This window comes from Canis lupus, chromosome 7 (assembly GCF_011100685.1).
Source record: "Canis lupus familiaris isolate Mischka breed German Shepherd chromosome 7, alternate assembly UU_Cfam_GSD_1.0, whole genome shotgun sequence".
Classification (NCBI taxonomy): Eukaryota; Metazoa; Chordata; class Mammalia; order Carnivora; family Canidae; genus Canis; species Canis lupus.
This window is the reverse complement of record NC_049228.1, coordinates 77,396,704-77,423,293: the sequence shown is the minus strand read 5'-3', so window position 1 is coordinate 77,423,293 and position 26,590 is coordinate 77,396,704. Positions and strand designations below refer to the sequence as shown.

Below are 26,590 nucleotides of genomic sequence, written 5' to 3'. Positions count from 1 at the left end.
TCATTGGCGCGGGACGGCCGCAAATGTGTGCGGATCAGAGGTGGCAATGTCCCTATCTCTAGTCTGTGCTGCTTTGTTGTAGAAATGATGGTCATGTTCTGAGGGTCGCGTGAGAAGGCTTGAGGTTGCTAAATGTGCTCTATACATAGAAAAATCACAGATGCCTTTTTTCCTCCCAATTTTTATTTAAATCCGTTAATGTAGAGTGTAATATTAGTTTCAGGTATCAAATTCAGTGATTCCACATTTCCGTACTTCACCCGGTGCTCATCATAACGAGCACAATCCTTAATCCCTATTACCTGTTTCACCCATCTCCCTACCCACAGCCCCTCCAGTCACCATTAGTTTGTCTTCTATAGTTAAGAGTCTGTTTCTTGGTTTCTCTCTCTCTTTTCCACCCCCCCACCCCCACATTTGTTTGGTTTCTTAAATGCAACGATGATGTGGCAAACACACACACACACACACACACACACATTGGAATATTACTCAGCCATAAAAATGAAAGAAATCTTGCCACTCACAATTTTTATGAGAAGCTGTTTAAGGGACACTATCCTTCCTAGGAATGCCACAGAGATCCAAGGCTTTAAAAGTCTAGAATAAAATAAAATCTGTTGCGAACCTTACTATATTGGTGAACGGCCTAATTTTGAGTTGTCTGGCTGAGGTGCCCCTATTCCTGGGAGGGAGTAGTGTTGATCTGGAAGCTGTGGTTTAGTGTGAAGTCCCGTCCCGTGAATTCCTTTAGGAGGAGTATAAGCTTTTTGCCCTGGAGTTAAGATTTTGGACTAGAAGGATAACAGCTCTTCACAAACATGATCACTGCTGCACGCTTGCTCTTGACTTCTACTCCTCACAACCTGGTCAGGCCAACCTCTGATTCCCTGCGGGAGCTATCCGCCCTAGCTATGCAGATGAGACGAGGCTAAGTCCCCTCGAGCTGCCCGCAGAGTACGCTGGACTCTGCACCTTCTTTCACCTCAGCATCCTCAGGTCCTCGAAGGCAGGGAGGAAGCCTCCTAGGTGTGTGCGTTCCTAGGGTTTCACATTTGGTACTTTTTGGATGTACTTACCTCCTCGAGTTTTCAAGAGTTGCTCAAATGTAAAGACTAGATTTGAATTTGTTGATAGATTTTTTTTTAAAGATTTTATTTATTCATGAGAAACACACAGAGAGGCGAGAGACACAGGCAGAGGGAGAAGCAGGCTTCATGGAGGGAGCCGGATGGGGGACTTGATCCCAGGTCTCCAGGATCACACCCTGGGCCAAAGGCACACACTAAACCACTGAGCCACTGGGGCTGCCCTTGTTGATAGATTTCTAAAGCCGGAGCAAAAGCTCCCTTTCACTGTGATATCGGCAAATTCTATTACCTCTCTGTTTTTAGTAGACAAATAGCAGAATTCTCATGATTTTCCCATTTTCTAGACCCAGCTCGCCCATGCTCCTCCCTTCCTCTCCATTACCTCTCTACTGCTGAATTAATGAGAGGTGAGCCAAGAAGTGCGAGTTATAGAGTTAAAGGTGACTGATGCCACGTGAATTTCAGCCTCAATGGCAACGGGGCAGCCGGGTGTAATACACGGCAGTGTAGACTGTCCCCTGCTGGCTTCATTCAGAACTGCAGAAAGCCTTGGTCTAACCCGCTCTGTGTCACATTAACAGAAGAAACAGCTTTTCACAAACCTAGAAGCTGAGCCCCTTGGAAATCCAAAGACTCAGAATGTTAGTGTCCCCCTCTCCAGAGCTGTACGTTTTATTTTGGTAAATCCCTTAGCATCACCGGGGTTGGTTGTGTTGCTTTAGAAATTGAATGGTATTTCTGCTTCACAACTGTGCCAAATCCAAGGCACTTGATAAAGCTGTCCTTTGAAAAGTCACACTTACCCTAGAAGCCAGAGCAGGGGTGCCGTGCACACTGAGAGAGACAGGGGTGGCCTGTGCTGGGGAAAGGGTGCTGGGCTTAGCTAGGGGAGGACAGCCTTGGATTCCTGGCTTCTTCCTCAGCCTGGGTTTAACTTGTGAAAAATAGGGTAGTTTGACTAGATGATTTCTAAGGACCCTTCCAGCTTTGTGTCTGTTGTAGGCAGCATCATCCCTGCCTTCTAAGAGTGTATAATCCAGGTAGCACGTTTACCTGAACCACCAGTGGTCATGGTAGTAAAGCACGTGCATGGCCTGGAGGGGCTGGTTGCATGAAGTGGTCTGACATGATGGATGGTTGACCATCTCTGTGACTGGACTTGAGTGCTTGCATGTGGGCATACACACACACACACACACACACACACACACACACACCACATGCTTCCTCTCAGATCACTGCCCCCATAGAGTCATCTTTGTTGAGGTCACCTGGGCACCCAGCACTTCTTGGCAATTCCTGTGTTTATTCTTGGCAATTCCTGTGTTTATTCCTACACAGCTTTCCTGTCTATTGAGCACAAGAGTTTTTCAAAGCTTCCCTCCTCTAGTCCTGTGAATCTGCCACCTGCTACCACACTCCTGGTGGACGAATTTGCCTCCCTCCTGCTTCACAGAGAAAGACAGAAGCTGTTGGTAAAGAGCTCCCCTGCCCTGCCAGCCTCTCATGGCTAGCCTGCTCCTGTTAGTATTTAACTTACTCATGCTGCCAAAAAAACAAAAAACAAAATGAAAACCAAGCCTCTCCCAGGATGCCACATTCCCATTCTGTATCTCCTGGTTCCCCTCTTTCATGGCCAAATTTCTTGAAAGCAGTGTCTACATTCACTGTCTCCTCCCCCTTCCCCCCAGTCACCCCCTGCTCCACTGAGTCTGGCTTCTTCCTTCCTCTCCACTCCACTGGAACTGTCACAACTAATGATCATGTTGCTAAAGCCAGTGGACAATTTATCATGTCTTATCTTCTCGGGGCTAGACGGTTCTGCTGTCCCTCAGTGAACCTCTCTCTTCCCTGGACTACCACTACACTGGATGCTTCTGGTTTCTCTTCTCCCTCTTTGGATGCTTATTTCCAGTGTTTGGGTCCCTGCCAACTTTGTTTTTCCTTTGGGTTCTGTCCTAGATACTTTTCTGTTTTGCTCCATGCACTCTCCTGTTAAAAGGAGATGGGAACAGAGTAAAGGAAGAAAGAGCAGAGAGGGAAGTGTCTTGGATAAGTTGGCTATATAAAGACAAAGTGGAGGGAAGTTGGTCCTGCTTCCAGTTCAGAACTGTAGGTGGAGTAGTGGTGGTAGTTGCAGGGGACCTTTAGTGGGTTGGATGGAACAGTGTAAGAATAGAGAAAAGCACTGGTTGGCATGCCTGAGTCCCATCAGCTCCTGTGTGGCATGGGGAGCTGGGGCTCAGACATGCATGCACATCCTCGGGGGCATGTAGGCTGAATCTTCTAGATGGCTGCCAAGGTGGGGGTGGTGATGGGACCCTGTAGATGAACATGGCTAGGGTGAGCTGCCTGGAGAAGGGATGGGGTGAGAATTGCATTGTAATTGTGACAAGGGAGTCCCAAGAGGCTGGGCCCATAGCACCAGCAAGGACTGAGCTGGGGTGTATCAGAAAGAGCTGGTCAATAGAAATGCCTTTCAAGAGAAATGCCTATGCTAGAGGGAATGTCTCATTTTCCAGCTGGATACAAGGGGCAGAGCCAGACCACCTTGCTACATGAAACAAAGGGATGCATCGTCAGTGCCCATAGCACCATCCAGAACTAAGCTGGGGTGATTCCAAAAGAGCAGGTCAATCGAAATGCCTTTCAAGAGCAATGCCAATGCTGGAGGGCAAGTCTCATTTTCCAGTGGGATACAAGGGACAGAGCCAGACCACATTGCTAAGTGAAACACAGGGATGCACTGCCAGTGCCCAATCCAAGGTGGAGATCAGTTGAAGGATGGCAAGGCCTCCACTCTCTCTATGGGTGTTTGCATGTTTTCATGGCATGGTCATTGGCTTCCCCCAAAATGGGTGATCCAGGAGAGATCACATGTGTCTGATGACCTAAACTTGGACGTTATATACTGTGATTTCTATTGGTTGCACGTACAGGCCCTGCTTGCTGTGAAATGGGAGTACAGAAGGGCATCAGTGCCTCTCCACGCCCTGACACCCTCTTGGATAGGGGTAAGGGAGTGGGAGAACATAGGAAATCTTATACATCTCCAGAAGTCATCCAAAAGAGCTCATTTAATTGGACAGAGATTGTTGCAACATAGATCATCGAATTGAAAGTTTACTTGTCCCTATTCTCAGGGAATTGTGGGGTCATGACAATATCCAAGTAGTTACAGAGGATGAACAATTCACATTTTCTTTGCACACTTGATTATGAAGTGAGAAATTTATAAATTTTACAAGAAACTTGAAGGGGTCTCTAAAATACTTGAAAATGAACTCATAATGGTGATAAACATAGTCTGTGAAAAAACCCTATAAAATGTGATATTGAATACACTTTGTGTGTTTGATTTCAACCACTGAAAACTATATGCAGTTGGGTGAAAACCAAGATAAAAAAGCACAAGGAGCTGAAACTACCTTTGTGATATGCACATGGGTAGACTTTTACAAAGTTTGTATTTACTATTAATAAAATGAATTTATTCATTAGTCAATTATGATTTGTTTTAAGTGATAAGTAAAAATCGAGTTTTTCATTTTGTTTTCTGGTGGGGCATCCCACTGAGCGCTGCCTTTTTCTTTCACTGGAATGAGTGTTTCCATTGGAAAACCACCCAGAATATAATTTTCTGTAGCCATTGCCTTAAAAACACCTTTCTTAAAAAACATACAACTGACATACCATTTCCTTCTGCTCTGAAAAATCGTAGAAGTTTTAGGTGCACCACAGGCACCTAAATAGAAAGTATAGTATGATGTCATTTGTGTACAATAGTCAGATGTCTCCACCCTACCTGTCCCCTCTCTGTTCCCAATTTCCTATGTTCTACACTCCCTTGTGTTTCAGTAAACTTATTTCTTTTGTAAAATGTTTACTATGAAATGTATTATTTATCTATTGCTGCATAAAAAATTACCCTGATGCTTAGTGGCTTTAAACAATGGCGATGTATGTACTGTCTGACACTGATTTGGGGGAAGGTAGGAGGTGTCAGGGATTTGGGAGCGGTTTAACTTGAAATTGCTCTTGAGGTTGTAATCAAGGCCTGGGTCAGTTCTGTAGTTGTCAGAAAGCTTTGTGCAGGCGGCGGAAGACCCAGCCTCTGTCCCCTGCCAAATCCATGGCTTTTCCCACATTTTAGATTTTTGTTACAGTAACGTCCCACTACCAAGTTCCGCAGTCTGTTAGTTACCTATGGCTGCATGACTGCATAACAAGTCACCCCCAAAAGTTAGATGCTTAAAACAACAATTTCAAGATGCCTCACTTGAACTGTTTGTTGGGTGGAGTCCTTAGTTGCTTGCTCTATGGAAACCCCTCTAGGGATGTTTGCATGGCATAGTCATTGGCTTCCCCTCAAATAAGTGATGCAGGAGAGCTCAAGGGAAATCTCAAATGTCTTTGATGACCTAGTCTTGGAAGTCATATGCTGTGATTTCTATTGGTTACACACACAGGCCGTGCTCGCTGTGAAATGGGAGTACACTAGGGCATGAGTACACAGGGCATGTATTAGTTCACTAGTACACCAGGAAGTGAGGAGCATTGGGGCCATCTTGGAGACTGGCCACCACAGTTCACCCTCTGGCCTCCAATGACTCATGTCCTTCCCACATGCAAACTATACTCATCTCTTCTCAGGGTCCCCTAAGTGTTTCGTCCCATTGAAGTATCTCCTGAAAAACACCCCAGAATCTCATTATCCAAATTAGGCCCAAATGTGGGGCTCCTCAGGTCCAGTTCCTCACAATCTGAAGATCTGTGAAGTAAAGAGAAAAGTTATTTGCCTCTCACACACCCAACATTCAATGGTGGGGCAGCAGGCACAAGATAACTGCTACATTCCTGTCCAACAAGCAAGGGGAAGGGGGCTATATAGGGGTCACTGGTCCACAGCAACTCTGGAATCCATCGGGATACATTTTAAAAATTACTTTAAAAGGACTCAGTCTTACTCCTGCCTTGGAATGAGTCTCTTTGCATTTTGGCTTTGCTGTCTGGCCCTTATTTCTACCTGAATCATCCTTCCTTTCCCATGAGAGGCAGCCTATGCTTGCAACCAAGTAGTTTCCCAGTCTTCCTGTCTGTAGATGTTTGAGGTCCAAAGTCTACTTTTCATTTTGAACTGTCTCTGCCCCTTTCAGTCCAAGCTGGTGGTGTTTCTGCCATGGTGATTCTCTCAAGGTTTTTGTGGGTGTCCTGCCATAGTGGGTTTGTTCCTTTGGACGAAAGCCACACCCACAAATCTCTTCCAGATAAGACTTTATCTCCACTTAGGCTGCCAGTGATGGAGACATCTGAAAGGCGACATCTTCCTTTGTCCTTTGAAGTCTCAGACTGTGCGGGGCCGAAGAGGTCTTTGAGGTCCTAACAAAGGATTTTTCGGTTCCACTATCAGCTTCATCCTTAGACCACATTTTCTTGAAAGGGCCCTGGATTTGATCTTTGCCTAGACGCCATTTCTTAATTTTAGTATGCTTTGTCATTAGGGGAAACTGGAGATTTTCAAATGCAACCATTTCTGGATCTTTCCTATTTAATAGTCCCTCCTCTGGCTTATCTCTGCCCTGTTGCATCTTAGTATGAGCAGTTAGAAAGAAGCCAATGCACCTTCAGAATTCAGTTATGTCACCCAGCTCGTGAGGTACATTTATGTGCTACATGCTCTGTAGATGACAGTGCTGATAAACTTTCTGCCACTACACAACCTCTTGTTTCCAATAATAGCCCCCTCTACTTCCTTGAAGCCCTCACAGGCAGCCTCCTCAGATGTCACAGTTTTTGCTAACAGTTTTCTCCAAGTCCTCTAGGCTCTCTTTAGCCCTCCTCAAAGTCCTCCCGGCTGCTGTCAGCTGCCAAGCACACAGCTTGGCAGGGTTCTGTTTTAGTAGTGCTTCACTTCCACTGTCCCAGATCTATTAGTTATCCACTGCTGCATAACAAACCACCCCAACACTTAGATGTTTAAGGCGACAATGACCATTTATTATCTCCACCCATTTTCTGTGGGTTGGGAATGAGGGGATGACTTAGCTGCTGGTCCTGCCTCAGGGTCTCTCATCTCGTGGAGTGGCAGGTAAAATGTCAGCTGGACTTGCAGTCATTTGAAGGCTTTCCCAGGACCAGCAGACCCAATTGCAAGATGTCTCACTCACATGGCTGGCAAGTTGTTGCTGGCAGTAGGCAGGAGGCCTTGATTCCTTACTGCATGGATCCCTCGGTAAGGCTGTTTGAGGTTCCTTACAACATGACTGCTGGCTTCTCTCAGAATGGGTGAGAATTTACTTTTTATGACCAACACTTGGAAACCACACACTGTCATTTCTGCATTGATAGCTGGCTGTGCTTATTGTGGGAGGCGACATGCAGGGGTTCACGAATGCTGATACCAAGACTGGGGTGGGGGTGGGGTGGGAAGTGATCTTGGATACATGCTATTAAACCATTGGTGGCACTGTTACTTCTCATGCAGTATTATTTCATTGTACTATTTTTTCCCTGGGGTTAATTGCCTTAATATTCTTTTAGTTTTTAAATATACTTGTCATAAATTCTTCCTCCAAACATGGATATAGAATTATAAAATTCCTCTTAACAGAGGAAAAATACATTTGATAATCTTTCAGATGTATATTTTTTCTCTTTTTATGTCATCTTTTCTGGAGCCCTTTATCTTTTTTTTCTAATATGGGCTCATTTCTCTTTAAGGCAGCTAGCCATTTTTCATCATTATCTTCAGAATTTTTATTATTTTTTTTCCAGTGTTGGATTCCTTGTGTACTTAATTCCAATATTCTTAGCTTCCTTCCTCAGTTTCGTGAAACAAACCTTCTCTAGTAGTTTCATGAGAATGCATGCATAATAAGTTATATATTTAAAAACTTATATGTCTGAAATGTAATCTTCCTTTCTTGGAATTGCTAGCTTGGAGAGAGCTATAAAATTGTAATTTGGAAGAATACTTTCCTAAGATTTTTTTCATTGCTGCATTTCCTTCTAGATGTTTTTGTTCAGAAGTTGGAAAAATGCTTATTTTTGATCATTTTTTCCCCTTAAGAATGATTTTAGAATATTTCCCCAAAGATTCTGAAATTTTATGGTCATGTGATTTTGCATAGGTTATTTTTCATTATTATTACTATTTGCTGTGCACTTCCACCATTCAAAGTGGAGTATATATATATATACCAGTGTGTCATGGTGTATAATTCTTTTTATTATACATTGTTGGATGACTTGCTAATATTTTTTCTCTTTTCACAACTTGTTGATTTTAATAGTCATGATTGGTATACTCTGAAGGTGTAAGATTTGGTCTTTGCAAGGTTGACCATTTTTTTTAGGCTCCTCTGGAGATGCAGGAGTTAGTTCTAGTTCTCTGGGCTCACTATGCATAGGGTATTACTTGGATTGCGAAGTTCACAGGATCCCTTGTTTCTGATTCTGTTTCCTTTTTAGCATGTGAAAATAAATGTGTTGTTGGCTTTATTTCTCTCTTATGCTTCTTGAATGGGTGCTAGATGTTAGGAATTTTCTTGCCTACATATGCTGCAAGGGATATTTTTACCCTCTTGGCTGTCTTCAGCATCCAGTCATGGTCTCCAGGCTGGCATTGACAGGGTGTCACTCTCTTCTTCCTTTCCTAAGTGCTGGAGGCTGGTTGTTCTCCTGTTTTGCTAAAGATTTTTGGGCCTATGTTCATGAGAAATATCTGTTGTTTTCCTTCTTTTTAATGACTTTGGCTATTTTTGGTATTAGGGTAATGCTGTCCTCATAAAATGAATTAGGAAATATTCTTTCTGCATCCATTTTCTGGAAGAGATTGTAGGGAATTGGTATAACCTTTTAAATGTTTGGTAGAATTTTCCAGTGGACTTGGTGTTTTCTGTTTTGAAAGGTTATTAATTATTGAGGCAATTTCTTTAATAGATCTGTCTATTCAGCTCATCTATTTTTTCTTGTATGAGTCTTGCTAGATTGTATCTTTGAAGGAATTGGTCCATTTCATCTATTTTATCAAATTTGTGGTATTATGTATCTTTATTATCCTTAGAAGTGATGTCTTTTCTTTCATTTCTGACATTATAAATTTGTATTTTCTTTTTTAGCTTACCTGGCTAGAGGTTCATCAATTTTATTGTTGTTGTTGTTTTTTCAAGAAGCTCAGCTTTTTATTTTTCTAATGATTTATTGTTTTCAATTTCATTAATTCAACATTTTTTTCTCTTTTCCTCCGTATTTGGATTTAATTTATTCTCCTTTTTCTGGTTTCCTAAGGTGGAAGTATAGATTACTGATTTTAGATTTTTCTTCTTTTCTAAAATGCAATACTACAAATTTCCCTCTACTGCTTTTGCTGCATCAACCAATTTTGATAAATTGTATTTTCATTTTCGTTTAGTTCTAAGTGAAGAACTTCATTAATATTTCTTGCAAAGCAGGTCTACTGGCAATAAAGTCCTCAATTTTTGTTTGTCTGAGAAAGTCTTTATTTTTCCTTAACTTTTTAATAGTAATTTTGTGTAAAAAATTCAAGGTTGGTTTTTTTTTTTCTTTTTCAGCACTTTAAATATTTCACTCCACTCTTCTTGCTTCTATGGTTTCTGAAGAGAAGTCCAATGTGTAATTCTTATCCTTACTCTTCTATAGTTAACAGAGGAACCCTCCCTCTGTCCTCCCCGCCCCCGGCTTATTTTAAGATTTCCTCTGTGCTTGAGTTCCTGAAGTTTGATATGATATGCCTAAGTTTTTTGTTGGGGACAGATTATTTATCCTGCTTGGAGTTCTCTAAGCTTCCTGGATTTGTGGTTTGGTGTCATTAATTTTGGAAAATTCTCATTTTTTACTTTAAATTCTTCTGTTCCTTTTTCTTTTCTTTCCTCCTTCTGGTATTCCTACTTTGCATATGTTATACTGTTACATCTTCCCATGATTCTTGGATATTTCTTTTCATACTTTTTCTTTTGCATTCCAGTTTTGGAAATTTTTATTGACATTTCTACAAGCTTACTGATTCTTTCCTTGCTTTGTCCAGTCTACTGATGAGCCCATCAAAGACATTCTTCATTTCTTTTTCAATGTTTCTGATTCAAGTCTTTCCTTTTTATTCTTTTTTTTTAAAGATTTTATTTATTCATGAGAGACACATAGAGAGGGCAGAGACATAGAAGGAGAAGCAGGCTCCATGTGGGGGGCCGGATATGGGACTTGATCCCAGGATCCTGGGATTATGACCTGAGCTGAAGGCAGACGCTAAACCACTGAGCCACCTGGGTGCTCCCTTTTTAATTCTTTCATAGATTTCTCTCTCTTCACTTACATTATCTACCTTGCATGTTTTATGCTTTTTAAAAAAGGTTTCTTATGATATTCAGAATTTTAAATTCTTAATCAAATAGTTCCAAAATCTCTGCCATGTAATAAGTTTGGCTCTGATGGTCTGTAGCTTCAAATTGTGTTGTTTTTTTTTAATCTTCTAGTATGCCTTATGATTTTTTTTTTTTTTTTTGGTTGAAAGTCAGACATCTTGCATTGGGTAAAAGGAGGTGGGGTAAATAGGCCTTTAGTGTGAGGTTTTATATTTATCTGACTAGGAGTTTGACTATGTTCACTGTTTGCTGTAGGTGTCAGAGGCTAAAATTTATTCTGATGTTTTTATTCCCATTTCCTCTACTGTCTTTGGGGTTTCCATTAGATACTTTTTAAATATGATCTGAGACATGCAGTGCTTTTAGTTTAATCTTCTGTTATTATACAAGAGTCTTACTGATGTGTTGGCAAAGTGTGTGTTGCAGGGTAGGGGGAAGAAGCAGCCTATAATCCTGTGATTGGGTCTCAGTCATTTAATGACCATGTGTCCCTGGGTTATGACCTTCAATTCTTTTTTCCCCTTTTCAATTCTTCCTTTACCCTTAGGGGAGACAAAAAGGTTAGAAGGAATTGAGTGAAATTTCCCTTTCCCCTTGTCAATGAGGCTCTGATGAAACCCTAGTTTTTGGGCTCTGATAAAATAGTGTCTCTTGAATGTATACTTCAAAATTTCTACTTTTCCTTTCTTCTTGCTGGAAGCAAGGAGCAGATTTTCTTTTCAATTCTTCCTTTCCCCTTAGGGGAGACAAAAAGGTTAGAAGGAATTGAGTGAAATTTCCCTTTCCCCTTGTCAATGAGGCTCTGATGAAACCCTAGTTTTTGGGCTCTGATAAAATAGTGTCTCTTGAATGTATACTTCAAAATTTCTACTTTTCCTTTCTTCTTGCTGGAAGCAAGGAGCAGATTTTCTCTGATCTCTGCCATGAGAACCTGGTAGGGCTGCTGGAAGTAAAATTTATTTATGTGGCCCCCTCTGAGTCTAGCCGTCTCTGGAGTTTTAACTCTAAAGCTTTCCACACTGAGGAGTTCATCAACTAGGCAACTGCACTTTAGGTTTCCCTGCCCTAGTGCTGTTTCAGTGGTGGGCTTCTGCTCTTGAGCTTCTGCTTCTGTAGGTTGTGATTTTTCTGGACCTGCTTGCTTGTTTGGATAGTGTTTGCCTGGGACCTCAATTCTCTGCTCTGATGGAACCAAGAAGAGTTGTTAATTTTCAGTTTGTTCAGCTTCCCCTCTTCCCTTAATTGTTATAATCATGAGAGTGAAGACATCTATACTCCTTATATGCTGGGCCAGAAGCAGCAAGTCATTATTATTATTTTTGTAAACCATTTTGAGTTTTTGTGTTTGTTACTACAGCATAAAGTAAAAAGGGACTAATAAAAAATGTCCCTTAATCCACAACTATCCATTCATATTAAAGAGCATGATAGTAAAAAGCTAATTGGAAGCTGTACATGTATGGTTTGTTAGTGGAACTCACGTGGGATTTTTGATTGGAGACCAAATTATTTCATTGAGAGACTCAAAGCACCAGTATCTGTTAGTCTTTTATAACTTTTAGTTTCTCTGATGACTATACAGTCCTCTCTCTTTGGGTTGTAAGATGGCCTCCAACCTTTTGAATTGAGCAGGAGTTGCAGTCTAAAGGACTCAATTTGTACTAAATGCTTTTAATTTTTTGGTGGCTTACAGCAGTTTGTATTGCTCCTGCCTTCTTCTGTACCTGATGTCCTGAGGTTCAGAGTCCCTATGCTTCATTTTTCCTCAGAAAGCAAATCTCTTATCTTCTGGAGGAGGTGATTGAACAGCCCTCTGTACATACCTTCAACTACTTTTTGCTGTTTTTAGCCTACCCCTCTTTTATATCTTCAAAGTTGCCTGTTGCCGTTACTGTCCCAGATTTTCTGGGATGTCATTTTACTTCTCTTTGGTTTTCCTTCTCTAGATATGTAAGTTTCAGCTTTCTTCATTTTGCTAATCACTTGCACCTGTCCCTTTGCTTTCCATATTTCAACTATATATATACTGACACATTATATTAATTTTGGTGTACAACACAGCAATTTGATATTTGTATATGTTGTAAAATAATCACCACCATAATCTAGTTACACCACAATAAATCTAGTTAACATCCATCACCTCACTTGGTTACAAATATTTTTTCTTGTAATGAAAACTTTTAGAATTTACTGTCTTAGCAATTTTCAAATATGAAAAAAAGTATTAACTTCAGTCACCATGCTGTATATTACATCCCCAGAACTCATTTATTTTATAGTTGGAAGTTTTTACCTTTTGACCTCCATCCCTTGTGTTTGGTAACTATCAACCTGGTCTTTTTCCTATGAGTTGAGTGTTTTGATTTTAGTTTGTGTTGGTTTGGTTTCTACATATAAGTGAGATCATACAGTATTTGTCTTTCTCTGTTTGACTTATTTCACTTAACATAATGCCCTCAAGTTCCATCCATGTTTTTGCAAAAGGCAGGATTTACCTTTTTATGGCTAAATAGTATTCCATTGTGTGTGTGTGTCTATCACATTTTCTTTATCCATTCAACATTTTATCTCTTATCAGATGTCATCCTCTCTCATTCTTTCCATCCTTGTGTTTTTTTTTTTAAAAAACCATTTTAAGTGTTAATTTAATGAAAGCAGAGAGATAATCAAGTTTTCAACATGACATATTCAAGCAGTTTCTTTTTTCCTAATTCCAACCAAGGTCTTTCTGATTCATACACTGGATTAATCTCTGAACAATTTCTTAGAAAAATCCTTGATTTGGTTGATAATTTTCCACAAAATGATGCTAATCTTTCCTTCCCTCTTCCTTTTAATACTAATACTTACTGAAAATTTACTATGTGCTAGATGTTGGGCTGAACTATTACATGTGTTATACTACTTAAAACCCATCGAAATCTTAATGGAGTGAAACTATTATTATGCCGATTTCACATCTGAGGAAAATAAAGCTTAGAGAGGTTAAGCAAAACACAGTCACACACCTAGTAAGCAGAAGAGCCTTGACTGAAGCAGAGCTCAATATGTATAGGATAAAAATCTCTAATTCTACAAAGTAACTAATATATTTAAGCTTAATATAAAATCAAAACTAGAATGAAGTAGGAAACTTTTGAATTTTATGGTCTTCTTATCTTTATTAAGGGTATGATATTCTTTTCCAGAAGTCAGAATATTCTGTGTTTTTGCAATGGGTCCCCTGTCAATAAAAACATTTTAGAAACAGAATATGGAGCTGCCAATACTGAAAATGGCTGAGAACATAATGCAAAACAATGCTACCAATGAAAAAATGCAAAATACCTGCTTGAAGGAATCAGAGTTTACAGAATAGCAAAATGTTATCCCAAATACACACAGTAAGCCAAAGGATCAAGAGACCAACTCGAATTGTCAGATTCCAGGAGTCATATTCTTACTGGTTTACTGCACTTCTTTTGGATGGCAACTAATGTCTTCAGAATAGAACAGCCTCCTATTGCTAAGGACCCAGAAAATGAGGGTAAGACTTATTTATTATCAATCATAGGAATTTTCCATAACATAATTTTTGATATATGGCTTTGGCTGTTGAAGATGCTGCCATACTAACCCATTAGTTGGTGAAAAGAATGAGAAAAAATTCTTGGTTAAGGATCACAAAGAAAACCTCTGCTTTTGACCTTTTGTAAGAGGGGCTGTTTGATGATGGAAAGGGGACAGACATAGAGTCAAATTGAAAGGATGGTGTAATGTTTTGTAATGTTTAAACTGCAAAGCTTTCTCTCTGAATTAGGCACGAGCAATGGCTTTCACTGAAGCCCATAGCCTGGAAACCTCCATTTGGCAAATGAAATCTTCCAAATATCTATAAGGCAGGTGTATCTTCACCTTCTATTCAGTGACTTCAGGGCCATGGCTTCTGGATAGAATGTTCCTGTTCCAGTATGAAAATTGAGCTTGAGTTCGTACAAGTGCACTTTTTTGAGGAAATCAGGAATTTTAAAATTATTATTCTGCTTCTGAAGGATAAATTTCAGTGTGTTCAAATGTTCTGTTAAATCAGTAATAATGAAGCAGCTGGTGAAGCACTGGGGAGAGAGCTATAATTCTAAAGATCCTTGACGTGAGACAATAGATTAGTAGATCTCTGTCTAGTTTCCCTAGTTTAGCCATATGACCAAAGTAAAGAAAATCGAATACCTTTTCTAGGCCTCAGAGTCTTATATTACTCAACCCAGTAAGACTGAAGTAGACAGCTTCCTCCATTACATCATTCAATAAACCTGACTTATAGACTTCACAGCACAAACTTACAATAAATGATGCAATGGAATCATAGGATGTTATGACCCCTGACACGTTTCCCCTCATTCATTGAAGGTACTAGTTTTCCTTGCTGATTAACTCAGCTTTTCCATGTTTTGACTAAACTTCTTAAATTCTTTACAGAGAGATGGCTCAGCTCTGGAAGTTCATAGTGCAGGCTTATTAGATAAAAACATTCTTGCTAAAATGGCAGATGATGGGCAATCAAGAGTAGGCAGGCTACCACAGATCCATAGATCACCTACGGGATGCCTGTTGGTGATTTGAGTTTTAGAGCATCCCCGAATGGTTGCTTTTAAACTACTTTCTAATGGATGTGGGGGAAGGAAAGAAGACTTTCTACAATCCTCGAACATCCTTCTCACTGATGTATTAAGGCATTCTTCCAGTTAAAAGACCAAACCCCCCCAAATCAGAGAAGCCAAGAAGAGACAAGAGATGGCCAGATGTAGATAGAGAACATCCAGGAAAGACTGCCTGAAAAATGAATATACAAACCCCAGCTTTATCATGGAGCAAGTAAATGTGAGTTCCCTTGAAGAAAGGGTAGGAAAGGAGACAGAGAACAGAAAATAAAGATAGGGTTTGGGTAATATAAGAAAGGCATTTGCTTCGTTCATGTCTTAGGAACAGAAATGACCATGTAAGATTGATTTAGAAATATATCTCCTCATCTTGGGCCACTCTCTTTTTCATGCATTATTATCTCTTAAGTTTTTTCATTAACCTCACCTTTCCTCCACTAAGGCTTCCACAGGGCTGTCTCTTCTGCCTAAAATGTTCTTTCCCACATCCTTTTCATTGTTTGGTTCATTCTCAACTTTCTGGTTTGACTGGTGCAGACAAAATATTGTGGGCAATAATCAGAGGGCAGGGGCCTGGCTGAGACTTCTCTAAGCTATCACTCTGCAGTTTGCGTTATTCATCTGTACATGCACCAAATGCCCGCCCTTGGCTTTCCCCTCACTTCCAGTCTGCTGGTGTCTTTCCTATAGCATCTTCTGCAGATCATAGTCGCTGTTTCTCCATTGTGCCTTGGCTTGTCCTGGGAACTGATGAGTCCAGGTTTCCTACAGAGAGCAGTGAGATAGGCCCTCAGTATGATGAAGCAGAAGAAGAGCCTTCCAGAGCCTGGCCTCTGCCTATCTTGCCCCATAGAGGTCTTTGATTAGCAGGGTTTTCAGTTGAAGAAGTAACATTAGTCCTTTATTTAAAAAGCTGAGGAATGTACTTGAGACGTTTAAGAGAAAACAATTTTAAAGCATCCAACTTATTGAACTTCTGGCACAAAAATACTCTTTGGCTTTGCTCTGAACATTTTCATTCAGCATTGCTTTCATTCAGTATACAGTGGGCATATTTTCATGCACTTGAAGCTTTTGCTTTTCAGTAATTTTCCTGAGATTAAATAGGCAACTATAAATAGGCATTTTAACCTCAGTAAAACCTCTTTACTTAATATAAGTGGCTTAATTTTTTCATCTAGCAGATGTTGTATGCCTGCCAGGTGCCAGTCATGCATGTTTGGGCAAGAAGAACATACAGTGAACTGCATGGAGGTGCTATCATCTCCTATACATGGGAAAATGGGCCTTTCTCCAAGTTCATCCAGGTGTTTTCAGTCAAATATCCCATAAAAGTGGTTGGAGAAATTAGCTGTGATTGGAAAACAAGATGAGTTCATTAGAAACTTGTCAGGGGAGAAAGCCTTCACCAAATGAATTTAATGGCTTGAGCTCTTCGGTTTCTTGGAGAGGAGTTTGACTTGGGGTAGTTTTAGGTGGGACATGGTAAGTAAGGTTTGGCAACAATTGGTTGGAAGTTAGAAACTAGGGAATAGCTTATTGGGTTGGTATGTGAAGCAAGGTTATTATTGAAACTGGTTTTATTTTTCTAACATATAGTTGGAAACAACTATTGAGTTTAATGGGTTTGTGTTTTAAATGTGATATCTATACAGTTTCTCTGTTTTGCAAGCTCTGGTTACTTTGCAGTTTGTCTATTTTGCATGTTGTGGTTTTAAAAATAAAATTTTTTTCCTCAGCCCTGCCTTTTGGCTATACTTAAGCTAATGCTATAGAGTAGACCACATTCTCAGGATGGTGATCATTCTACATCTACACTGCTGGTCAAAGTATCTGAGGCTATGTTGGAGGTCACTTGAGTCTTTTTTTTAATTTTTAAAAATTTTTTAAAAAGATTTTATTTATTCATGAGAGACACAGAGAGAAAGGCAGAGACACAGGCAGAGGGAAAAGCAGGCTCCATGCAGGGAGCCGACGTGGGACTCAATCCCGGATCTCTGGGATCAGGCCCTGGGCTGAAGGTGGCGCTAAACTGCTGAGCCACTCAGGCTGCCCAAGAGGTCACTTGAGTCTTAAAACTCTTGATAATGTTTTGTTTCTGTTGAACAGTCATTGGTGAGACAGTGGCAGAGTAACAGCCTTTTAGACTTGGGGAATCATATGTTTGAATGCTGCAAAGTTGCAAATACTAAGAGGATTATAATCATAGTATGTAGCCCACTGTGAATCTAGAAGCCATGAGCAGTCAAATTAAACCAGAGAACATATCCTGTCCCAATCTATAGAGCCTGTCATAGCAGACCTAGGGATATCAGATTACCTAATGTTATAGTTTCTTTGTGTGTTTTTCAGATATTTGTAGGAACAATAGTCTGGAAAAGTTTGTGAGCAATAGGCACATTATTCCCATAAAATGTCACACATTTTGCTTTGAAAGCTGCAAAGCTGCATATGACTAGGGCTCCTCAATTTTGAACCACTTTGTTGATCTTGTGAAATTCTTTGGTGGGAGATCTATAGCCTTAGTGGCATTGTCTAGTCCTTCTGTAGTTCTTAGAATCATAATGTGCAGAATGTCTCTACCTTTTAGGTATACTTTGAAACTTGAAATGAGGAGTTGTGAATAAAGAAAAAAAAGTAATCCAGAATAGTTGTTAAGTTCACAAACTGCTGCGGATCAATTTTTCTTCTTCAAGAATTGGCTAAAGAGCTTTTTTGTTTTTCTTTCTGATAGATATCTGAAGATCAAAGAAAATATGGATAAAATGGAGTTTTTGAATGAGTGGTGAGATTTTTCAGCTTCCTGATGACAGTTTCAGTGACATAAGTTCCTTTAGCACTGGACACATATGGGATTTGAATTTTCAAGGTAGGATGATGGTAACTGTATGAAATTTGTTTGGGTCTAAGGGGGCCTTGAGGTCTGGTCTCTTATCCATGTCTTACCTTTATACTTTTCAGAGGTGATGTTGGTGAGAGATGGGATATGCACCATGTACTTGCTCAGCAGTTATAGTAAAATTTCCCCACCAGAGTTAAGTGCCTTTTATTCTGATGGGAATTTTATGGAAATTATTTTGCAAGGTTACATTTTTGAAGTTCTCTGGAATCACTGGAAGGCTAGTATAAGAGTGGGAAAGATTATCTTCATGCAGTACATATCCAGACCATTACCAATATCTTTTTATCTGATTCTGGAGCTACTTTTTGATATCATAGAATAGCGTCTTTGGAATTGCCTAAGAATTTTTTTTAATAATAAATTTATTTTTTATTGGTGTTCAATTTGCCAACATACAGAATAACACCCAGTGCTCATCCCGTCTAGTGCCCACCTCAGTGCCTGCCACCCAGTCACCCCCCTCCCCTTCCATCACCCCTAGTTCGTTTCCCAGAGTTAAGAGTCTTCCATGTTCTGTCTCCCTTTCTGATATTTCCCACTTATTTTTTCTCCTTTCCCCTTTATTTCCTTTCACTATTATTTATATTCTCCAAATAAATTTGACCATGTATAGTATCAGAAGGCCTTGATTGTAGTAAAGGCTGTCCGTGTGGCAGAGTGTTCAGCTAGAACATGTTTTTAGCATCCAAATTATGCTTTTTTGTGTATGCTTCTACCTTTATAATAGCATCAAGGTATTAGGAATTCCTTAATCTGATGATTTTGAGCCCCACATCATGCTCCATTATTTTATTTATTTTTATTTATTATTTTATTTTATTATTTTTTCCATTTTCTAAAGATTTTATTTAAATTCAAGTTAGTTAGCATATAGTGTATTAGTTTCAGAGGTAGAATTTAGTGATTCACCAGCTGCAAATAACACCCAGTGCTCATTACATCAAGTACCCCACTTGATGCCCATCACCCAGTTACCTCATCCCCCCACCCATCTCCCCTCCCCTGACCCTCAGTTTGTTTCCTATAGTTAATAGTCTCTTATGGCTTGTCCCTCTCTCTGATTTCCTCTTATTTAATTTTTCTTTCCTTTCCCCTATGTTCATCTGTTTTCTTAAATTCTTTTTTTAAGATTTTATTTATTGATTCATGAGAGGCACACAGAGAGGCAGAGCCACAGGCAGAGGGAGAAGCAGGCTCCATGCAGGAAGCTGGACGTGGGACTCGATCCAGGGTCTCCAGGGTCACACCCTGGGCCAAAGGCGGCGCTAAACCGCTGAGCCAGCTGGGCTGCCCATGTTTGTTTCTTAAATTCTATACATGAGTGAAATCCTATAGTATTTGTATTTCTCTGATTGGCTTAATTTACTTGGCATAATATCATTGGATCATTTTATTTTTTTTTAAAGATTTTATTTATTCATGAGAGAGACACACACACACACAGAGGCAGAGACACAGGCAGAAGAAGAAGCAGGCTCCACAGAGAACCCGGAGAACCCGACGTGGGACTCGATCCTGGCTCTCCAGGATCACGCCCTGGGCTGCAGGCAGGCGCTAAACCGCTGCGCCACAGAGGCTGCCCTCATTGGATCATTTTAGATCGGGCTGCTTACTGATCTTATTTTCAGAGCACTCTCAAATCATGCACATCCCCACAAGGTATATATTAATCCTTTTATCCTGAGCTCATTAACAAGCTTTAAAGAGTGCATTGAGCTCTTCCACTTGAACTGATTTGCCTCTGCTAAGAGCTCATGATCTAGAGATGATAGTTCTTATGACGTGTCCAGCCTGGAGAACCTAGACAAATTGGTACCGTCATTGGTTTTATTATTTTTTTTTCTGTCATTGGTTTTTTAAAACTGATAGGTCTATTAAGATGTGATTCATCAACAAATGATATTAAATGTGGATTTTCTATGAACATCTCTAACATTCATTTGAGGCAGGGAGAGTTCCCAAGATGCTAACAGTTGTGATCCCTCTTCTTCAGGTGGTAGAAGTGTAGCAGGTTTCAAGATAATACAAGGGTGGATAGAAAAATGAAGATTGAAAATAGCAAGAATTTCTGTGAGGTGGTTCCACTTGTTGAGAAATGTTAAGTTTTTCCAGTGAGTGACAAAGTCTATATACCATGAAAGACCTTACACTCAAAGGGGTAAAATTTAAGTTGGTTAATGCTTCCACATACTTAGGTGATGCTGCTACTGCTCTGAAACAAGGCAGACTTGCCTATGCCACCAGTGAAAAGTTATAATAAGTTGTTGGTCTCTACAGTGCCCATGAAGCTGAGTCAAAACTCCAAGGGTTTGTCTAGAATTTTTGTGCACCAACAAGTGGACGTATTATAATAACCAGGTAGGTTAGTTATGGGAGGCTTTTAGAAGATTAATTTATTTTCTTTTAAAAAATATTTTATGTATTTGAGAGGGAGAGAGAGAGGGAATGAGTGCTGGGGGTTGCGGAGGGCAGAAGAAGGAGGAAAAGCAGGCTTCCTGCTGAGCAGGGAGCATGATGTGGGGTTCAATCTTAGGACCCCAGGATCATGACCAGAGCCAAAGGCAGATGCTTAACTGACTGAAGCACTCAGACATCCCTAGGCCAATTTCAAATCACAAAATGCCTGCTTATGATTGGGTTTCCAGTGAGGACTTAGTTACATCATGTAGAAATGAAATTTTCATGAAAATTAAGAACCCGTTGTCTGTAGTAATTCTTCTTAGAAGATTTAAGGCCTTTAAGATCTTGGTTAAGAATTTATAAAAAGTAATACAAGGCTTCTGTAAAATTCTGAGGTGTGATGTCCAAGCATAATGTAGGCCTTCCCAGAAAGAAATGAACAAGTATTGGGTATCCTAATCTAGAGGAATCTGGTCTGCTGGAAAAGAGCGAGATGTGAAATATGAGGGCTTAGGTGGTACCCAGGCTAGGATGACATCGGAGTTTGATACCATAGGAAAAAGAGGTAAGGCTATTGTATTTATAGTTCTGATGTCCTGGATAAATAATGCCCTCAATTTCTGGATGTCATAACTATGAGGAAAAGAATATTACAAGGTTTGGTACAAAGTATGGTAAGATTTCTTCCCAATCCATCTCTGTTTTTCAGTTCCTCTATGAATTTTGGTTTTAAAGCATTTGTAGGGGTCGTTGAGAGAATTAGAGGGACCAATTAAACCATAATGGGTGTGGTTCCATTACTTCTTCCAGTCAGTGGAGCCCTTTACTCATGAGTCTAGTTCTTTCTAGAGCTGTTCAATTTGGGTTTCTTTTAAATATAAATCGGTTTATAAGTAAAAATTAACTGGCAAGTGAATGTCCAAATTAGTTATGATTTGAGTCTTCAGAAATGTCAAAGAAAAGACCTTTCAGAAGTACAAGACTTTGGAAATTCCATTAACACAGGGAAGCTCTATTTAGCAGGTGTGGTAACAGAAGGAAGAAATGTCAAAAAGTGACAGAAGCCTAGACTTGGGACCTATTTGGGGACTGTTAGAGATATACACAGCATTGGTAGTCCTCAGGGAAAGCTTGGGCGCACGATGGGGAAGAGCACCTGCATTGTTTGGTCATCGTATTTTTCTACTTAAATTTACTATCATATTTTTTATTCCCCCTTTTGCCTCTATTACTTGCAAGAGTCCTCATCTGGGAATTCCTCCTGTGGGTTTAAGCCATTGTGTTGGGGCATGTAATTGTTTAATTTGGAGACTTCAAAGTTTCCTCTGAATATTATTTTTTAATCTATTACTCTTTTTTTTCTCCCTTCAAGTTTTTATTTAAAATCTAGCTAGTTACCATATATGGTAAAATTGGTTTTAGGTGTAGAATTTAGTGATTTATCACTTACATATAGTAGCCAGTGCTTATCACAAGTGCCCTCCTTAATGCCCATCACCCATTTAGCCCACCTCCCACCCGTCCTCCTCTATCAACCCTCAGTTTGTTCTCTATGGTTAACAGTCTCTCATGATTTGCTTCTCTCTCTCTTTTTTCCCTCCTCCCTATTTCATCTGTTTTGTTTCTTAAATTCCATATATGAGTGAAATCATATGGTGTTTTTCTCTGACAAACTTATTTTTCTTGGCATAATACTCTGGCTCCAGCCACATCATTGCAAATGGCAAGATTTAATTCTTTTTGATGACTAATATTCTATTGTACATATATACCACTTCTTTATCCATTCATCAGTTCATTTTCTTTTACCATTTCAAAATTCTTTCAAATGCTATAGTTCAAACAAAAAAGCTCTTTACCATTCTAACTTGTTTAATTAAATCTCCAATTTCAGGTTTTGTCTCTTTGACAGACAGCTGAGTCTGAGCGGTGGTCACATTGGCATTGGAGTCTGTGCCCAGTGCTTTAGAAATATGCTGAACAATCTGTTTTGGAATTTTCCAGGTGCTTCATCAGTTCTCTGCTTACAGGAGTAAAGACTGTAGTCAATCTTTACAGGTTCATGGTCACGCACTACCCATAAGAAAGATTGTCTATTTTGACAGCCCTATTGAACTAATTAGCCATTCCATGGAACCACAGTCCTAGATCACTTCAACAGCATGATCACTGTCAGCCTTTCCCATGGAGGATTTTGTCTTTCAGGGACCTGCCAGCATGAGACTACTTGATATGTGTGGCAATCAGGGTTTTAATGCTAGGACTATTCTGGATTTCTCAATATATTTTTTATCTTCTTTATGCTTAGGAAAGTCTTTCATGATGCCTCTTAATTTTGACCTAGCCCGTGGGTTAAAATCTACTTGTATAGACTCCCTGTTCAGTGGTTTTGCTCTAAGAGACAGTGACTCAAGAGACTTAAGGGATGTTGAGGTAGAAAGGGGAGACAGAGCAGAAGGTAGAGGAAAGTACAGAGGAAAGAAAAGGGTTTGGGCAGACAAAATGAGCAAGAGCAGTACCTGACCTAATCAAGGAATCTCTTGTTTAGGAATAACAGGTGTTTTTGTTGTTGTTGTTGGTGGTGGTGGTGGGTTTTTCTTTTTTTAAAGTAGGCTCCCTGCCCAGTGTGGAGCCCAGTCTGGGGCTTGAACTCAAACCTGAGATCAAAACCTGAGGTCAAGAAGCAGATACTTAACTGATTGAGCCACCCAGGTGGCCCAAAGATATAGGTTTTGATACTAATTCCAAGGGATACACACACCATTATGTTTATAGCAGCATTATCTACAATAGCTAAGATATGGAAGCAGCCCAAGTGTCCATTGATTGATGAATGGATAAAGAGGAGGTGGCAATATATGTACACACTCACACACACACACACACACACACACACGAATATTACTCAGCCATAAAAAGAATGGAAACCTTGTCATTTGCAAGGACATGGATGAAGTTAGTATTATGCTAAGTGAAAGTAGTCAATCTGAGAAAGACAAATACCATATGATTTCACTTATATGTGGAATTTAAGAAACAAGACAAAACAAATGAGCAAAGGGGAAAAATGGGAGAAATCAAGAAATGTACTCTAAACTATAGAGAGCAAACTGATGGTTACTACATGGGAGGGGAGTGGAGGATGAGTTAAATAGGTGATGGGGATTGAGGTGTGCACTTGTGATGAGCACCTGGTGTTACGGAATCGTTGAATCACTGTATTGTACACTTGAAACTAATTTAACACTGTATGTTAACACTATACTGGATTAAAATTTTTAAAAGGAATTTATGAATCAATTTCTTTTTGAAGTCTCTCATGTCAATTAAAGCACGGTAACTCTTGAATGTTAAGAGATTCCATTCCCCTTCTGTTCTAAAGTGTCTCTTACATGATTTTCAAAATTTTTTCTCAAGTAGTCACTGAAATTCTAACATATTCTTGGTGAAATTGTGTTGTTTACAAAGAGAAACATGAGAATCAGGATGTTAATGGGAAATGTGAACAGTGGCAAGCAAGCTGGTGCAGCCACTCTGGAGAACAGTATGAAAGTTCTTCAAAAAATCAAAATAGAACTACCCTATAATCAAGCAATTTTACTGCTAGGTATTTACCCAAAGGATAAAAAAATACAGATTTGAAGGGATATATGCACACTGATGTTTATAGCAGTCTTACCAACAATAGCCCATATATCCATCAACTGATGAATGGGTAAGGAAGATGTAGTATAAATATATACAATGGAATATTACTCTGCCATAAAAATAGTGAAATCTTGCTCTTTGCAAGGACATGGATAGAGCTAGAGAGTATTATGCTTAGTGAAGTAAGAGACAAATACCATGTGATCCTACTCTTATGTGGAATTAAGAAATAACATGGGGGAAAAACACAAGCAAACCAAGAAACAGACTCAACTATAGAGAACAAACTGATCATCACCAGAGGGGAGCGAAGTGGGGAGATGGGTTAAATAGTTGATGGAGACTAAGGAGTTCACTTGTGATAAGCACCAGGTATTGTATGGAAGTGTCAAATCACTAAATTCTACACCTGAAACTAATAAAAACTTGAAGAAAATAAAGAACAGTGGCAAACATCTACTCATGATGAACAAGTCATGGGCAAGCCAGAGATATTGTCCATGTCACCTGGGCTCAGGTTCCTCACTGGAGGGTTTGGCCTTCTTTGTCATTAATCTGACAGGTGAGCAGGTCTTTCCCAGAGCCAATGCCTCAATCATGAGATAGAATGGAGGCACATCACTGACATTTGGTTGGAGGACACAAGTTTATCTTTGGAAGGGCATCAGTCTCGAGAGCACTTTTACTCCTGGGTCCTCAGGTCAACTTGGATCTATGTTTGCATCTTGTTCTATGAGCCTCTGTGGTAAACAGATATTCCCCCCGCCCCCCCAAGACTTATTTGAGAGAGAGCTCACAAGCTAGGGGGGAGAGAGAGGGAGAGTAGCAGACTCCCTACTGAGTGGGGACCTGAGCTGAAGACAGACGCTTAACCAACTGAGCCACCCAGATGCCCCTAGATACCATCTCTGATGCACAGGTAGATAGGGAAATTAATAAAAAAAATCATTGGCATATTTTTATCAAGAGATAAAAACACAATCTTGATCAAATTAATATTTAGGAGGCTGAAAACAGTTCCCTAAAAGGACCTGAATCCTTGGAGTCAAAATAAGCTCAGTGATGAGGGATGGAGCTCATAAAGTGGGATTAGAGCTGAGACATGGTCTAAGGCTGAGTCACTGTGACTAGTAAGGGCCTCCTGTCCAGGCACTTGAGGGGCCTCTGTCCATACTGCTACTGAGGCATCTATGACTACTGACTTGATACTTACACTGGCTGGTCGCAGTGTCTGTGATGGGGGCATATGGTTGCATTGTGCTGTAGTAAAAATATCTGTTGAGAGAGTTGCAATTTGCTGTGCACTGGGGATATGTGAGCAGAAGTTCAAACTTCAGTGCTCAACATAATCCTCTGGAAAGCTTATTAGAGCACTAATCTCTACGCCTCACCCCCACCGCTTCTGATTCAGTAAGTCTGGGGATATGCTTGAGAATTTCCATTTTTTATAATCTCCCAGGTGATATTGATGCTGCTGATTTGGGGCTCCTACTTTAAGGATCACTGCAATGGAAAATCAAATACTCAACAGAGATAGACCAGAACTGTCAAGGAGAGATGTTCTTTATTTACATTATGGCTTGTTGAAATTCCCTGTTGAAGATGCTATCTACTGTGGCAGGGCCTGGGAAGGTTTATCTTGGGCCAGTTCTAGCCATTGAATGAGGGATGGAGATGGAATAATTCCCAGGAAGGCTTCCCCTTAATCCAGTGCTGCCTTCTAAATTTTACCCAAAGTATCTTAAGTTTCTATGTTGTATACTCTGTCTACATTCTTGGAGTTGACATTGCTCGCTTTTACCCCTTTTCAGGAGGTGAAAAAAGCTCAGTTTTGGAGTCACAGTGTCGTGAGTTTGAATCCTGGCTTTTCCCCTCACTGGCTGCTTGATCTTCAGAAAACTAAATCCTCATCCGAATAATGAGAATAATCACCCCTGCCTCATAATGTTGTTGTGAAAATTAAATTAGCTAATGCCAGATTAGCCAACAATGTTACCTCCTCTTCTGTTGTTTTGTCTTTGAGGCCTGATTCTGAATGGCAGACGATCTTAAGGAAAAAATCACCTCCATTCTGGATCAAGATACAATTTTTTCAAAATCAGATTTCTCTCATTCTGAAAACCAAATTTTAAGATTCAGCATATAATATAAAGTTTTCTTTTTTTTTTTTTAAACATGTGAGTGGTTTTCATTTTGGCTCTCTTCTGTCAGGAACATATAACACTGTAGCATTTCATCTACAAGAGGAACTCCTGGGGCTAGCAGAATATATTTGAGGAATATCTTTAGGCAAACAACCACCATGTTATAACTGGATCTGCCACTCCAAGATTCTTGTCAATAATGCTGTGAGATGTTTGAATCTTAGCATGTGGAGCCTGGGAAAGTTCTAAGAATCAGCAGATGGCTCCTATTCAGGGACGAATGAAGTACTCTGGCTGGTGGCTTGCTGGCAGGCCAGAGGCATGATATAGTCCTTTAAATTTCTTCCCTGCTTCTCTTCCTGTTTAGGCTCTTTCCCCAGGCCAG

At 40.0% G+C, this 26,590-nt stretch overlaps 1 long non-coding RNA gene across 8 annotated transcripts; it reads left to right on the top strand.

The window, feature by feature from the left end:
• LOC102152901 lies at window positions 1-26,056 on the top strand. Of its 8 annotated transcripts, none has more exons than XR_005362706.1 (5): window positions 1-7,323; window positions 13,663-14,000; window positions 17,846-17,980; window positions 20,007-20,371; window positions 22,308-23,299. It is a non-coding gene; the product is annotated as an uncharacterized LOC102152901 (long non-coding RNA). The 8 variants fall into 8 exon arrangements; XR_005362703.1 differs by having other exon boundaries at window positions 2-7,376; XR_005362704.1 differs by lacking the exons at window positions 1-7,323; window positions 22,308-23,299 and adding an exon at window positions 25,873-26,056 and having other exon boundaries at window positions 10,372-14,000.
• The last annotated feature ends 534 nt before the right edge of the window (window positions 26,057-26,590 follow it).